The sequence below is a fragment of the Thermobia domestica genome, chromosome 13, assembly GCF_964235325.1.
Source record: "Thermobia domestica chromosome 13, izTheDome1.hap1.1, whole genome shotgun sequence".
NCBI lineage: Eukaryota > Metazoa > Arthropoda > Insecta > Zygentoma > Lepismatidae > Thermobia > Thermobia domestica.
In genome coordinates, this window is record NC_137466.1 from 117981207 (window position 1) to 117995770 (window position 14564).

At 34.6% G+C, this 14564-nt stretch overlaps 1 long non-coding RNA gene across 1 annotated transcript in view; it reads right to left on the reverse strand.

Moving 5' to 3' along the window:
* Window positions 1-8216: 8216 nt before the first annotated feature.
* The window catches only part of LOC145669273 (uncharacterized), a 197361-nt gene continuing 191013 nt past the window's right edge, over window positions 8217-14564 (reverse strand). The window contains exon 4 of the long non-coding RNA XR_014128179.1: window positions 8217-9711. This is a non-coding gene — a long non-coding RNA (uncharacterized LOC145669273). The remainder of the gene's footprint in view (window positions 9712-14564) is intronic.

Here is a 14564-nt window from a genome sequence, read left to right on the forward strand (position 1 = left end):
ATTTTTGTTACAGGGAATGGAGTTTTTGTTCTATCGATGACAGGCAAAGTTCTAGGAGGCAATGGTACCATTCGGGAGGCAAGCGTCAGGTTGTAAACCAGAGTTTACAAAATATTTAGGTCAAATTTAGTTCTAAATTTTGAGAAAGATTGGAGCTCGAGCTAATTTTTTTAAAAAAATTATCGGGCCGGGGTGGGGCCAAAAACTTTTAAAATTTATCAGGCCAGGGCCGGGCTTGAGCCAAGAATTTTAAAAAACTTATCGGGCCGGGCCGGGCTCGGGCCGAAAATCTCCAAAACTTTTTGGGCCCGGGCTGGATTGGGCTCGGGCCGAGAAATTCGGCCCGTGCAGGTCTCTAAGTGGACGGACTGAGAAGTTCTATGAGACTTCTTATATTTATGCATACCATACTTCGGAATTTAAAGATTTGTACTGATACCAAGTAATGCTTCAAATGTAACCTTTAGGTTTATATTTGATAATGAAGAAATTACCTATAAAACACATTGATTAAAGTATATTACTTATACAAATATAATCTTCTCCTAACTATTTACATTTGTTTGGCATGTTTTCAGAAAGCATCCTTTAGTTCCAACCACAAACCAAGTATAATCATATTAAACGTATTCAGAAGTTTCTGTGAAGATTTCAGAATAGAATAATACAGGCAGACGTGTTCCATATTTTCCTTGTGATAACACTCTCCTTTCATTCCAGAAATACTACAATATGTGAAGTAACTTACTTAAAGTTTTGATACATTGCCTAACTTCTTTATTGTGTTCATGTCATTACAGGGAGCTGGCGCTGGGATTTCGTCTCTATGAGCGTGGGAAGAAACAAGAGAAGAAACTGACTTCAACATCTTCTGGGTGTGTTTGTGGAACTTAGTTGATGGAGGAAATTCACCAAACTTGTGTTTCTCTTTCGTAACCACATCCTTCTGTTGAATAGCCACATGTACAGGTCCAAAAACCAGGACATACTTTGGTATACTTATCATTATTCACTATAAGAGGAAGTGTTATGTTACATGAGTATTTCAACTGCGATTGTCTTTACAATATTTCTGAGCCTTTAGTTGTACAGAACGTGATATTGATTAACTCTAATCGACTCTAATGTTTAAGAAATCCAAAGATCTTTAGCCCATCCGGGTTTAACCATGTAGAGATGCTTATGAACACACGCCAATTGTTTCGTTGAGACGAGTGAAGTATATAAACACGAAATTTGGACGGAGAGCACTGGTGTGGTTTATATACATCACTTGCGTTTGTCAAATAAGCCATTCCATACATTACAATATAATAAAATCTCAGTTTGAAAATTCTTTTGTCTCAAAGATATTTAACCTTTGGCGAACAAAATTGAGAATAACTTTATTGTGACTTAAGATTAAAATTATAAAACCACATATCCACCATTTTGTTCACTTATCTTCTGCCATTTTTTCGGCAGCACCGTAATCGCTTCGCTGCAAAACTTACGTGGTTTTTATTTTTTAAAATATGACACGTGGCTTTCACGGTCTCTTTTAAAACAAGCTTAACACCACCATTCATGGACTTCTTCAGAGATCGAAATAAATGAAATCTGATAATGCAAAACTTTGGCTATAAGTTGGATGTATTAAAACCTCTCAGCCAAGTTGTCTCAATTTCTGACAGATTGTTAGAAATTATGCGTTCTGGCGTTCTAAGCATGTTATACAACAAAAACTATATTGGTGAATGTTTGCCGTTTCTTGTGTTTTCCTAAGTGTACTTGCCTAATTGTCTATAATACAGACCCAAGTCTATCGTTCTGCCCGGTAAAGGCACATCGTGATGCATGATTCCCTCCGAATCGCGCCAAATACACAGTATAACCTTCTTAGACGACAGTGTGGGCTTTGCCACAGATTTTGGGGATTGTCCTCGCTTTACCATAATCGTTCTCGCACACTTTAGGGCGGACGGTGGCTCAGTGGTAGAGCGTTTACCTCTGATGCATGAGGTGCCAGGTTCGATCTCCGGCCAAGTAAGTTTGTGGTTGACTATATTGTATCCATGGGTTTTCTTAAGGTAGTCCAGTTTCCTCTCATTTCTTCATTTCACCAATTCTTCCATCATCATTCACTTGCCTTAATCGTCGTCTCCCTTAGCCTCAACGGCATAATGATGAAACATTAAACTGAAAGATTTCATTTCATTTCATTTTCTCGCACATTGTTGTCAAAGGTTATCTACTTTTATCAATCGTGATCAACCGCTTTAGAAATGGTTCGAGTTTGTTACGTTTCAATAGAGATCGTTTCAGATAGAAATTCGATCGAGTAAATGTTTCTAAGGTCAGACCATGTGGCACTCATATGTTGAGCTTCTATTTGTAGCCTGCTTTCTCCAAATGGTTTAACGCTGTTTGGGTCATTGACAATGCGTGACTTTTGACAGAACATCATTCACTTTTTTTCTGTAATTGGTCACTCACTGCGAGGAGCATCTTGGACATCTAAATTTCAAGAACAAAAGCTACTGAACCATCTTTTACCTATTGCTTTTAATAACGTACTTTGCTAACAAACCCCACACACTTCTACACTAGCCTGTGCAGCATTGGTTTATTTATAGAAAAAAATATAGAATATAGTGTAGTTTTACGGAAATTTTATTCAGCTTCACGGGACAATGTCTCACTTCCAGTATGAAATCCAACACATTTAGGACATCAACAATCTTCAACTGTTAATTGTCAAATGACGTTACACCTGAACCCTGCTACTTATATACCCTGATATTTGAGATGCTAACGCAATTTCGTGTGTAAAATGCACAGTACTTTAGACGGTCTGATATTTGCGTCATTGGAAACAATATTGATTTAAAATAGACCTGCCTAAAGGGTTAAGCTTGCCATTGGATTCCATCCAAGGTCAGACAATCCGTTCAGAAGTGCCTGTCTTCTAAATAAAAGTATTTATATATTTCTCCCATTTTTTGATCTGTCTAAACACAATCAAGACATCTAAAGACGATCTTGTGTGAAGACGAAGAGGTTAGCAGAGGACCGTGGAGCATGGAAGCTTCTCAGCTGCTGCAAGTCACCTGCAAGTAAGGGCAGAATAACTATGATGATGATGATCTTTATCTGTCTAAACATTTTCATCTGAATGCAATCATAACTAGTAATATTCGATAGACTCTTGATTTTGATGTTTTTATTTAGTTATCTGTTTTATATTCAGTCATATGGAGCTAGTGCGAAGTTCTTCATTCAGAACGTATCAGATACTTTCATCATGACATTATTTCTAAACAACTTCCACCTTTCCATTTTCTTTTTTTCTTTCTTTCTTATTTCTATTTTTATTCTTTTTTTGTTTCTCTGTTAAACTTGCGTATTATCCATGCGTAAGACACTACATCATGCAACGTAGCTAGAATATTCTTTAAAGGTCATTCCAAAACCAGTAACCCAGAAATTTGCTTATTTCCAAAGCTTTCCTCACTATAGTTCTTTATATTACGTATGTTTAATAATGTAATGTCCACTCTTTTAGTTTTACATCCCACAGATGCGCCTGTAGCTAAAGAAAACAAATTATTAATGACAGTAACTGATTATGTGAGAATTTGTGAAATGTACATGTGAGAGGAAACGAGATAACCAATTGTAAATCCACAGATACGATGTCCATCATCACAAACTCACATGGTCTGGGATTGAAACAACTACACGTCGCACCACAGTTTAGCGCTTTACCTCTAAACAGCCGTGGCACTGATACGCATGTTTTTTCTAACACATCACTAATATATATCCGGTATTAAAATAAATATTATTTTCCGTCTAGGGTACCTTCTTTGCTGATAGACTGATAATTAAATAGTTGCCCGTATTAAAAACGCTCTAAGGTATGCCACACATTGATTGCAGGGCGGTCTATCCAAGCCGAGGAGCAATACATGAAGAATCTCTTTTGGGATCCATCTTGTGTTTTTTGAGCACTTTCGTTGTCAGAATCAGAATTAAGAAACTGCAATTAGATCCTTGACCCTGAAAACAAGGGAAACAATACCTCACATTCTAATATACAGTAATTTTATTCCTCATCAAATTAGGTCACCATCTTGACTTTCATGGTGATTTGATTCACTTCCGGTTGTAGAACTGTAATTTGGAGATCACAAATGAATGTGTTGATTCCAAAAACCTGGGAAATGATATTTCAAATGCCAATATTTGGAGATATTTTCACAATCAATTTATGCAGCAGCCATTTTGCCCTCTATCTAGGATTTCGGCTATAAGGAAGCAGAATTCTTTGCAGATTTGGAAACGTTCAGATTCATGTTCCATAGGGTCTTATTGTCTTTAAGAAACATATTACCCAAATATCCTTAAGAAAATGCAGTTAAAGTCGTTTTAGAGAATGTTTTTCTGAAAAGTTCAGTTTTTCTGAAAAGTATCTCGCCCATTTCCAAATTACCGCCGGTATAACTTTCCAATTGTTCGTGATGTAAACAAAATTGATAACTTTCTTGCGGCTTAATTAAATATCTTTCAAATGGTGTATTGAAAAATCACAATATCCGGGTTGATAAGGGAGTTATGATCATTTAACCTGACCTATATCTCTCGACATGGTGGCCATTTTGATTACATCATCATGGAGGTCCATGACCTCTAATCAGGTTTCTCCTTGTGTTTTTAAAATTATTATTATTATTATTATTTCTTCATATACAGTATACATAACCAGAGCCCAAATAGTGTATTGGTATCTGGAAGTGAAGTATTTTGGTGAAATTTTCATTAACTTCACCGTCTATACGAAAATCACTGTGAGATTGAAAAAACATGAAATTTTTAATTTTACGTTCCACGATTATGCCGGGTAAGCTAAAGGAGACGGTGATTATGAGAAATGGATGAAATGGTGGAATGAAGAAAGTGGGAGGAAACGGGAGAACCCCGAGAAAACCCACGAGCACGGTGTTTGTCCACCACAAAGTCCACACTGTGGGATAGAACGTATACATATGCAAATGTATTACAGAATATGCTGTTATATATAGAATGGTAGAAATTAACTTTCTTTGCTTCAATTATTATTTATTTTTGTGAAAATTCTTTCTTATCAAAGCAAGTATTCAACATGAGAGAAATTTTAGAATTCGTTCTCTAGTTCTGTGATCTGTATCGAGCGCATATAAAGTTTCTCTCCAGAAACTCGTGAATAGTAAATTCACATCTGCAGCTAAAAAGAAAAATTCTATCTTTCTCTGGTTTCCTTTATTTCCTTGTTTGTTTGTTTGTTTGTTTGTTTGTCCCGTTGCCTTCCTTCTATCCCGATACTAAAGGGCGAGAGGGATCCCATGGGGAAAAGAAGAAAAATACAAAGGAATAATCCACACCCACCATCCTCTCATCTCAATCTTAAACGAAGTTCTACCACCCTGGTTCATATCACATCCCATCTGAGCTGTTGAGAGCGAAATACTATAGAAGGTAACAAAGGGGTAATAGAATCGATTGTTTTGAAGAAACAAGCAGCGAGGAAAAGTCCATCAACATTGCCAACAAGGAAGTGTTGCCTGGGGAGTTTAAACTTAGGATCCATAAATTGGAACATAGGAAATAAAAAATGAGTTCTACTTGCTTTTCTCTAAGCAACGCTAGTTATATTCAAGTATGAATACATTCGTATATTATCAAAAGTTAAAACGTCTCAGTGTAAAAATGTTGCCTGCGAATGATTTAATTGGCATAAAGTAGAATTTACAGAGTAATTTGTTACAGGACTTGAATAAAATCTAAAGGTAACTAATTTTTTCTTGTATATTCATCGGCGACCCCTTAGATAGGGTAGGGTGTAAATTTGACTATTACCAAGGGATTAAGTTTAGAGATACCCCTCAGATTTTACATAAAAATTAGGGAAATTTACGTAAGAAGAGAGGTAAGAAATGATGACTTGCAGTTCTTATGTGATGTTTGGGTGTGTTAGTTTCGCAGTAAAGTTATGTTTAATATGAGGAAAAATATGTAGAAGTGGTTACTATTTACAAGACGCGGAAGTTTGCAATGATTCAGCAGCATAGTAGTCGTACAGGATGACAAATCAGTGCGTTAAAAGTCATATTTCCGCATTGAGTTTTACTGAAATATACAAAAATAATGAACATCTATTAAATTTTTATGGGAACCACGGATTACTGAATTTAAGTGATAATTGAAGCTTCTATGAGAACCGGGTCTAGTCACTGTTCTAGTCTAACTAAAGTCTTACTAGGTAGCCTAACCTAACCAAACCTAACGCAACAATGTTTAATGTTTTAACTGCTTTTTAGTAGGTTTGAAACTGTAGGGGCGCCTCTAAACTTAAGCCTTACAAAGAACGAAACGGACAGACAATAATCAGAAGCTAGCAATAATTGTGCTTATCAGTGTGGTGCTTCATACTGTATTGAGATAAAAACAAACTTTACGAGACAAATGTAATACGCATAATTGTAATAATAATAATAATAATAATAATAATAATAATAATAATAATAATAATAATAATAATAATAATAATAAATTCTTTATCTGACATTTTCTGTGCAAAACTGACACTTAATTGATATTTAAACAGTATTTATTAAGTTGTTATTACACTCAGTGAATTGATTTAAATTTTGATTGTGTATAACTTACAAACTAAAAATCTGTACACCATAATGTTTTACACACACAGTAGGTAAAATTCATCATGCCAAATAGGATTAAGATCGGGTGAGTTTGGTTGATCTTTAAAAAAAAAAAAATAGATACAAAATTTGATCGACGAAAGTCGAGAAACGAAAGTTTGTGCAACATGCTATTTGACACGCTTATACGGTAGGTCAAACTCTACCAGTATATCTAGTTTGATCCCAGTCGAATGAGCTCAGTACAAGACTTTATGTTTTTGACTCGAAATTTTGAACACTCATAACTCGAGTACCGAATGCCTTTACAACATAATATGTCACACGCATATATAAGAGGTGAAAAGCTACCACCAAGCCAACTTTGATGTCCATCGGATGAGTTCGGTTAAACTCGTAAAACAGCGCCCCCTTCTTTTCCAGGTCAAAGTCAGATGAAAGACGAAAACAACATTTGATTTACAGAACGTTTACTTAGAATTTGATTCCTTAGTTTTAATGTAAAATAAAAAGATATAAAAGATATTATTATATAAAATAAAAAGATAAATAAACTAATACAACTTTTATTCACCAGAAGATTAGGCTCTATCGATAGTGAATAAACGTGATCTGTCACTCCACATATATGATTGGTTGGTAAACTATAAAATTTCGCAGAAAAAGTGCATTTTAATGGTATTTTCTTATCCATCTCGAGATCAATTACGTATTTCCTACTTAGGCAATGTGCATATGTCAACAACTCAAGACACGTTTTAGCCCATTTGTGTAGGAGAGACTCCTCGGTGTTAAGCTAAGGTAGAATAGACGAATTTTCCTTTAGTTTCTTTCCCTTAATCCTAGAACCAAAAGAAATTGTTTTTCCCATGACTCTATAAGTACAATAGAAACTCGATTAACCGTCACCCTCGGGACCGGGAACATGACGGTTAAGCGAATAGACGGATAACAGAAATATCGTTATAAACCTATACAGTAAGTAGATTTAAAAGGTTCTGGAAGAAATAAATAACCTTATACAAGTGAATAATATTTATAATGATTGAACAGGACTAGAGTAAACCGTATTCCTTCCATGTTACAGTAATATAGGTTCGTCTTGAAAATAATTCATAAGAGTTTGGAATTTAATTTCTGGCATCTTGAGTGTTTCAAGTCCATGCTTTTCTCCATAAGGTTTTCAGTACTGTACCAAGTTTTTGTGTGGAAACTAGCATGACCGGAAGTGACGCATGACTATTTCAGTCCATTTCGCTTACACTTTATTCCGTGCTCTGCACGGCGTCAATTACGGCACATTTGAAGTACAGTACTGTCCGGAGCAGTGACGGATAACAGAGAGTGGCGGTTAAAAGAGTGACGGTTAATCGAGTTTCTACTGTACATTTAAAAATACTTCCTTTGTTCCAATTTAATTAGTACAAAAAAGCACAATTAGAAACATACCAAAGCGTGAGCACTTTTATTTATTTATTTATTATTAGTATTACTATTAGTTTTTTTTTTTTTTTTTTTTTTTTTTTTTTTTTTTTTTTTTTTTTTACAATTGACATGCGGAGTAGTCCTTTTCAGGTTCTTGTTTTAATATTTTAGAATAAATATTGCTTCCACGTGCGACGAATGGAAACTTCTACTAGTAAAATTATGATAAATGGCACGTAACGAAGAGACTATGTATTGTCATTGCTTTAAGTATTAATTTCGTTTTTAAACCTCCCAGGAATTTTATTATGTGAAAGTAATTAGAACAGTGATTTTAAATAATCCTTCTGGTTTTAAGTTTTGTAGATCGGTAAGCATATTGTATCGTCAAAAAAGAAACCGCATTCTACTGTTTTACTAAAGACACTCTGTAATTCAATATCGATAGAACATTACAAATAAAGCACTTTTCCTCCTTTGTAACCGGTTATCCTCTCACGCACTACCCACCTGCTAGGAATATTATTACAAACAACATTTTTCTTTTTGTCTTACATTCAACTGATGGTTACTAAAAAATTCTTAGGAAAAAAAAGAGTCACATCAAAGGAAATTTTTTCTCCCTCGACATTATTGGAAAAGTTTTAATGACTGAAAACTGTTATTTTTCTGTAGTTCTTCTACTGCATTACAAGCTCTTGTTATAAATCCCTTTTTAATGGAAGACCCCTTTTTCAAGTACATAGACCAGAAACTGATACCGTTGTGTGTAGAGACTTCCCATAACGAGTTCACCGTAATATACTAAAGTATTCTATTCAGATTTCTGCTGAGAAAAAATTTCATCGGGTTTTCTTTGCAAACGGCGACAAAAATTCTAAGATTGTCAATATATACGTTTATCATTATACACGTTTATTAACTTCATATCTTCATCATAAACTTTACATGCACCCTAAGCCTCAATTGAAAATTAATTTTATTGTGTCAAATATCCTTTTATTATACTTGATGTTTTTTCTTCCTTTTTCCCCAGACGTTACGCCGTCTCTCAAGTGATGCGGATTTTAGTGTGTTCAAGATGTTCTAAATAATTTTGTTTACTTCACATTTCTGAAGGATAATAGGATAAAATATCTTGTTTTTAGAGATTGCCATTATTTAAGCTTTAGTACTACACATCTTTATCTTCTGGAGATAATGTAAAAACAAAACAACCAAAGGTTTATGTTCTTCCTTTGGTAGAATTTCAAGAAAGGTGTTTGGCTGAATACAAACATAATCGTTTAACTCCTGATTATGTGGATTAAAGGGCACGTAACTTCAAATCAAAATAATGCTAACTAATCAATACCATTACAAGTAAGACTTCTGAATAAATAAAATGCGCTTGTTTTATCTACTCACAATTAAACACAACTGTATTTTCACAACGAAACACACTGGCCACAAAACTGTAGTCACAAAACAAACTAGTCGCACCATATTTCGATTTTCAAATCGCACTTGTCACATCAAACTCAAAATTTGGAACTTTCAATTGTTTTCCATATTTATACCACGGATCCTCGGTGCGTAGAACATACTCGAATACACTCTCTATCCCCTGGAATAAAACAATCGTTTTTTTAAGAATAGAACATCTCAAGAATCCATACAGATAAGAAAATGAAACTCGGCAGATTAACTCTTATTAATAACTTATCATATGATTCAGCGATCTGGAAAATTTCGCTCTTAAAGAATAAAGGGCACAATATATATATATATAATATTAACATTCCTTACTATATATTTAGAAAAATCCCACTGTAAGGACTCTTTTCTGTTGAAGATATGAAATTAGCTATTCATACATACTATTCATTAACAATGCATTTTCGAAAATTCCTCGTCTAGAAACTGAAAAGAGGACAAAGTTTACTATAATACTTAAATGTCTGATTTTTTATTCTTGAAATCTTACTCTAACTTTACGAGGAATGTTCCCTTATATTAGTATAATTATAAATAGTGAATATAATAATAAAATAATAGACAATATTCTTTACAATCAGGAGTTAAATGGGAGATGTTTAACTAAGTTGATGTCTCAGTGATGTATATTAGTATATTAATAGTCTGTCCTGCGCTGTGACAACATAAATTGTATTCTGTAATATTACATGCAAACCGAGAATACTGGAATTTATGTATCTTCCATAATTTATTCCAGATGATACGGCACGTGAAGAAAATTCATTCGATCATATAGAAATTGTGCACAATTGCTTAGTTGTCATATGTCATCGAAGAGTATGTTTTCCAAATAACCTATAAGCTGGCTATATTATTAGTAAGGGTCAGATTCCCATATTACATGATCGGGTGTATAAATGTCCTTGCTAGTTAGTCTTTAAGCAGATTTAGTTGCTATTTGACATTTACTTTCGATTGTGTCAAGGCAAGATTATCATGTAAAAGGTGTTTCAAAAGTAACACCTAAATATTCATGTTTTTAAAGTTGTATACGACTGGATTCCTTCAATATTAATACAGACACATTGCATTGAACTTACCTTTTACATGTTGTTGTATGAGGAAAGTATATTGTTTGTTTTCTTGGCACTCATAGTTAAGCATTATCGATAGTATCAACATACAAATAAGCCAATAGCATAGGACTTTAATGTGTCTTTTGAACAATATGTGTTATGAGATATAAATGTAAATTATCCATGAAATACGAACCACTTCAGTTTCAACCGGAACTTAAACTCGGTCCTCCCGCGTAGAAGACAAACACTTTAACCATCCAACCACATAGTACCCTATTTGGCCAAAAGTATCCGGACACCCCTCCAAAGAAGTGGATCAGGAAGGTGACATCAAGTGGCGCGTAACTGAAAGCGAGAACACTATCGGAAGTAGAGTGAGAGGTCATGGTGATGCGATCGTGCTACAATGAGTAAATCTACGGAGCTCAGTGACTTTGATCGTGGCGTGATATTAGGATGTCCCCGTAGTGGGAAATCTGTTCGTCAAATTGCGGATATGCTACAGAAGCCGATATCCACCGTGGGGGATGTAATTATGAAATGGAAACGCCGAGGCAATGAGACGACCAAAAAACGAAGTAGCATGCCGAAAATACTTACTGAATGCAGCCAAAGTACGCTCAAACGTGTAGTGAAACAAAATCTCAAGTTCTCCTTGGTAGAAATCACAGAGGAGTTTTAAAGTGCATCGGACATTAGTGCTAGCAGCAGGACTGTTCGTCGCGACTTATAAAACCTGGAATTCCATGGTCGTGCAGCCACGCACAAGCCGAACATCAGTCCCCAAAATGCGATGCATCGATTTGAATGGTGCAAAGCTCACCGACATTGGGCTCGAACATGTGGAAACGTGTTCTGCAAAGTGACGAATCCCGGTATACTTTCTGGCAGTCCGATAGACGAGTTTGAGTGTGGCGGAGCCCGGCGAGCGCTTCTGCAATTGTGTCAACTGTGAAGTTTGGTGGTGGCAGCATCATGGTGTGGGGATGTTTTTCATGGTTTGGACTGAGTCCCTTAGTTAGTGTTGTGGGGAACATGGACTCTAAGAAGTATCTGGACATTCTGGACAATGCTGCTCTCTCAACTCTATGGCAATATTTCGGGGAGGGTCCATTTCTCTTCCAGCAGGATAACTGCTCCAGTCACACATCGAGACGTTTACAGCCATGGTTTGACGAAATGTTCATTCAGAAACTGGACTGGCCCTCTCAAACCGCCGATCTCAATCCCATTGAGGCCCTTTTCGAAGAGTTTGAACGCAAATTACGTAGCCAGCCAAGACGATCAACTTCCCTGCAAGAACTCACTTCAGCTCTGATGGACGCCTGGTCGTCCATTCCAATTGCCACATATCAAAAACTGGTCTAAAGTCTCCCTAGACCTGTGTAGTCTGTCATAGATGCAAAAGGGTGACCGACATCTTATTAATATCTGCCTCAGGACTCTCCTACTTCGTATCACTGGGTGTCCGGATACTTTTTGCCACATAAGGTAGCTCCCCCACATTTTAGAATAAATGTGTCATCGGCAAAAAAGTGGAGAGTGTGTATTATTGGGGAACCGTAAAAAATAGATCATGTAAAGGATATAAGCAACGATTCACTTAAACATTAATATATATATATATATATATATATATATATATATATATATATATATATATATATATATATATATATATATATATATATGTCAAGCAATTATAAATTAATCAAAAAGAAACGGAAGTTATGCAATCCCTATACTACGGCTTCATTATAACCTTTATCAAACGCCTATTTTATGTAAAACGGTAATATTAGCTTGATGTTTCTAAGTTTGTATACCTTGTAATACTTGCTAGAAGTCAAAGTAGATTACCATGCAACTGGAAACCTAGTCCAAAATTTACCTGGTTGGTCATAAGATTATACTCTGCTGATATGAAGATGTTTACGTTTCACCAAATTATTTCAAATATTTTAATTTGAATGTTAGCTGCATTTGTTGGCATAACTATCACATTTATAGAAATTTTGTTTTTGGCTTATTTTGTAGATTCGGAAATAGCAATAATTTTGATGTTTTCTACTTTCGAAGGTAATAACCTGTTTCCAACACAATATTTTAAAGTATGTAAAATATCTGTAATATGATTAGAAGTATTTATGTAATTACACAGAAATTAGTAATTTTTTACCATTGAATAAACATCTTATTTACGTTAAATTCATTACTTATATCTAATATAAATTTTAAATTTTACTCAATATTCCTATTATTGATTATAATAATACTTTCCATGCTCACTGAATCTTGACCTTCCGTATTTGTAAATTAACTCTTGGCACAATCACTGAATGGTAAGCTGAATCAAATCCTTATCAGTAGAGCAACCCATATTATGCTTTATTTTTTCCAAATTATGCTTTATTGTTAATTTCAATCATTGTTTTACATTAATCGTGTATAATGTATAATATTTACTATACATTAAATATCCTAAATATATTGATCTATTTATTAACATTTTATGGAACCAGTTTCTTTCATATTTAATGAACTTTGTACTTAATGCACTGTAAAGAGATATGTTTTACTCGAATCAGTTCTTTCTATCACTTGTGTGTGACTTGGAGGTGCATATACCGGTATACAGAAAGGGAAAGTAAAAGATGCCACCAAAACGTACTGAAAGTGCTCAAGTTCAAGAGGTACACACAGTGGCGTATTTAGGGGGGGCTTCCGGGCTTAAGCCCCACCCGAAATCTTACTTACTATAGTAAAGTAAAAGAAATATCTTCCAGAATTTTTACATTTTCAAGTAAAGCCTCCTCCCAAAATTAGCAAAGGCCCCCCCGAAACAAAATCGTAAATATGTCACTGGGTACACATAACAATATAGTGTGGAATTCTTGTGTACTATTCACTGTTGGCGGATTTTTTTATTTTCCTTTTTCCTTTTCTCCATATCAAAGGATTACACCGAAAAGTTTACAGAAATAGAAATAAGCTTTCCATTGTTGCATTGTTATGTTCTCAATGATTTTGCAGTGTAGATATTGGTTTAAAAAATATTAATACAGTATGTTAAATTTCCAGTTAAACAGAATTTTCCAAGAATTGTGCTATATATTTTCAATTATGCTTTATGCTTTATTTTCTAAAATTATGCTTTATTATGCTTTTAAAATTAGTTTCTTCTGGACCCTTAGACAACCACAATCATGTTCAGAGTACCAACCATATGTGTAAATTGCTGTTATGGTTTTTATGTTTTTATGCTTTTGGGTTGCCCTACTTATTAGTAATACGTAAAAGCCTATACCTTATATATTGCCAGTACTAAAATAATTATACGTCTATGTTTACTTGTTGTTTCGAATGATTCATTTTTTTGTTTCTTCATTTTTAAAAAAATACTGTTAACACTTAGAAACGAACTTTTCTTCCTGAGTTATTCCATGTCAAATCACCTAATTTTCACCGTGCTTCAATGTCTCAGATTCTCTTCAATATTTTTTCATTTCTCATCCAAAAAATCGGAAAAAAAAAATAATGTAGCATAATTTCATTGGTATTAATGTATGAAAAAATTTTGAAGAGAATCTGAGACATTGAACCACAGTGCTCTAGATGATTTGACATGGAATGACCCTCCTCTGACAAATATTAATATCATTTCCGAAATTATGTTAATATTAAGGACATATTAAATATATACAATTATAATTATGCCTCTGTCCTGTAGGGTTGCTGAACATGATCACTTACTTTGAGAAGAACGCAGACTGAAAATATAAAGAAATCAAGAGAGTTCTGTCACTTTTTGTGGAGATCTGTGTTCAATTGGCTCTCAGACCGTGAGTTGAATGCGAATGGAGATAAGGAGATGGTCAGTTGATGGTGTGGGTATATCCAACATACTACCTGGTTCTGGCAG